Raw genomic sequence first — 2,766 nt, 5'->3', positions numbered from 1 at the left:
GTAGATGGCTCGATTTATTGAAGGATTTCGATTGCGAGATCAAATATTATCCAGGAAAGTCTAATGCAGCAGCGGACACCTTGAGTTGAAAGGTATGTGCTCTGTCCTTATCGACGATAGGTATTTCGAATTTAGTTGAAGATTGTTGTTTGTTTGGTTTAGCATTTGACAGAGATAGCAGACCATTGAGACTTGCTACGATTCGAGTCGAGCCAGATTTGATTTTGAGAATCAAAGAAGCACAAAGGACTGATCAGAATATTCAGAAGTCAGTTGAAATGGTCAGAGCTGGACATATTTCAGAGTATCAGGTACTTGATCATGTTCTGTATGTGAATAACCGTCTTGTAGTGCCAGATGTTTCAGATTTGAAACAACATATATTGTCAGAAGCGCACTGTAGTCGGTTCAGTATTCATCCTGGTGGCAGAAAGATGTATAATGACTTGAAGACACAGTTCTGGTAGAAACAGATGAAGTTAGATATTGCAGAGTTTGTGTCTAAGTGTTTGAATTGCCAACAGATGAAGGCCGAGAGAAAGGAAGCCCGGAGGTTTATTTCAGAGTTTGTCTATTCCTGAATGGAAATGAGATCACATTTCCATGGATTTCGTTACGAAGTTACCACGATCATCCCGAGGCTGTGATGCGATTTGGCTCATTATTGACAGATTGACCAAATCAGCTTGTTTTATTCCGTACAGAATGACGTACCGACATGACCAGATGGCAGAGATATATGTCAGAGAGGTAGTCAGACTGCATGGTGTGCCGAAGTTGATCGTATCATATCGTGATCTACGATTCACTTCACACTTTTGGCATAGTCTGCAGCAGGCCTTAGGTACGATATTGCACCTGAGTACTGCATACCATCCCCAGACAGACGGACAGTCAGAGCGGATTATCCAGACATTAGAGGATATGCTGAGAGCTGTAATGCTAGACTTTGGCACTAGTTGGCAAGATTCACTATTTCTTTGTGAATTCTCGTACAACAACAGCTATCAGACGAGCATCGAGATGGCACCGTTTCAAGCTTTGTATGGCAAGAAGTCCGCTGTATTGGGATGACATCTCAGAGGTACCAGAACTTGGGCCTGATATGATTCGTGAAATGACTGAGAAGGTGAAGATAATTCAGAAAAGAATGAAGATGGCACAAGACAGACAAGCCAAGTATGCGAATATCAGACGTAGACCGTTAGTATTTGAACAGGGAGATAGAGTATTTTTGAAGATTTCCCCTTTCAGAGGCGTTGTCAGATTTGGTAAACGCGGGAAGTTATCTCCTAGATACATCGGTCCGTACGAGATTTTTGAGAAGATTGGCGATTGAGCATATCGACTTGCGCTTCCTCCTTCTTTATATGGGATACATGACATTTTTCATGTATCGATGCTGCGAAGATACATGCCTCATGCTTCTCATGTCATTCAGCCTGACGAGGCCGAGCTTGACGATACACTGAGTTATGTTGATCAACCATTACAGATTCTGGATCGAAAAGAAAAACAGCTCAGAACGAAGATTATTCCGCTAGTGAAAGTCCAGTGGAGTCATCACGGCACTGAAGAAGCGACTTGGGAGACAGAGACGGACATGAGACAGAGATATCCCGAGTTATTTCATAATGTGAGTATTTATTCAGCTTTTGATTATAGTACTTCTTTGATTGTTTGATTGATTGTCTGCGAGTTCGAGGACGAACTCATATCTAAGAGGGGGAGAAATGTAATGCCCGAGATTCTTGTTAATACCTTTGAATTGATATATAGTATGAATAAGGAATGCAAGAACAGACGGGGAGAAACGACGTTGCAAAACTTGAATATATTGATAAAGAGACACCGCACCCGCGCCTCAAACAAGACCGCACCCGCGGTTGTGGCTCATGAAATGTGGAAGATTTACAGTAGCTTCACCGCACCCGCGGTCCCCGATGCAGCGCACCCGCGGTCGACGCTCCTGAAATTTGAGATGAGATACAGTAGGATGAGCGCACCCGCGGTGGAAACAGGACCGCACCAGCGGTCGTCGATCTTGAAAATTTGGAAGGGGATGCCGAGAGCTAAGCGCACCCGCGGTCAAGAAGGAGCGCACCCGCGGTGCTCTGTGGGAGAAATCCACCTTGAAGTATTATTTTGACACATGGCATGTGATATATAAACTTTGTATTGCTGTCATTCTTCAGCATCTTCCAAGCAAGAACCGAGAGAGACCCTCAAGAATTCCTTCATGCTTAATTTCTTTTAGAAATTGATTTGTGCAAGATATGTTCATCCGATTTTCAATCCGAGGCTAGATTCTTGCTTCTCTCATCAAGGACTTCGAAAGGGTATACATTTTATTACTTTTCAGCATGTTTCAAAGTTTACATGTTGGGGAAATTCTGATATGCTTGTAATTATGTGTTCTTGACATATTGGACATAGTATATTTGCAACCCGATCGAAGAACGGACACCGTATGATATTGCTAGTATTTTCAGCATGTATCGAAATGGGGATAGACAGATTTCAGAATTATATTGTGTTTGGATGAGGCTTATGAGTTGTTGATATTGATTATGTTGTGTTTGAGTTATCGGTATCGCAAGATTTCGCCGTTATGCCGTCAAATTGTATCGAGATTGATTATTGATTTGTATATGTGTTGACTTGAATAGAGATTGATAGAATGCATCTCAACATTGTTATTTCAGATTTGATATTGACAGATTCGACATCGAGACTTCGATACGACAAAGGGTGTATAACGAAAGG

This window comes from Primulina eburnea, chromosome 14 (assembly GCF_022965805.1).
Source record: "Primulina eburnea isolate SZY01 chromosome 14, ASM2296580v1, whole genome shotgun sequence".
Classification (NCBI taxonomy): domain Eukaryota; kingdom Viridiplantae; phylum Streptophyta; class Magnoliopsida; order Lamiales; family Gesneriaceae; genus Primulina; species Primulina eburnea.
The sequence above is the reverse complement of the archived record's forward strand: the minus strand, read 5'-3'. Positions refer to the sequence as shown.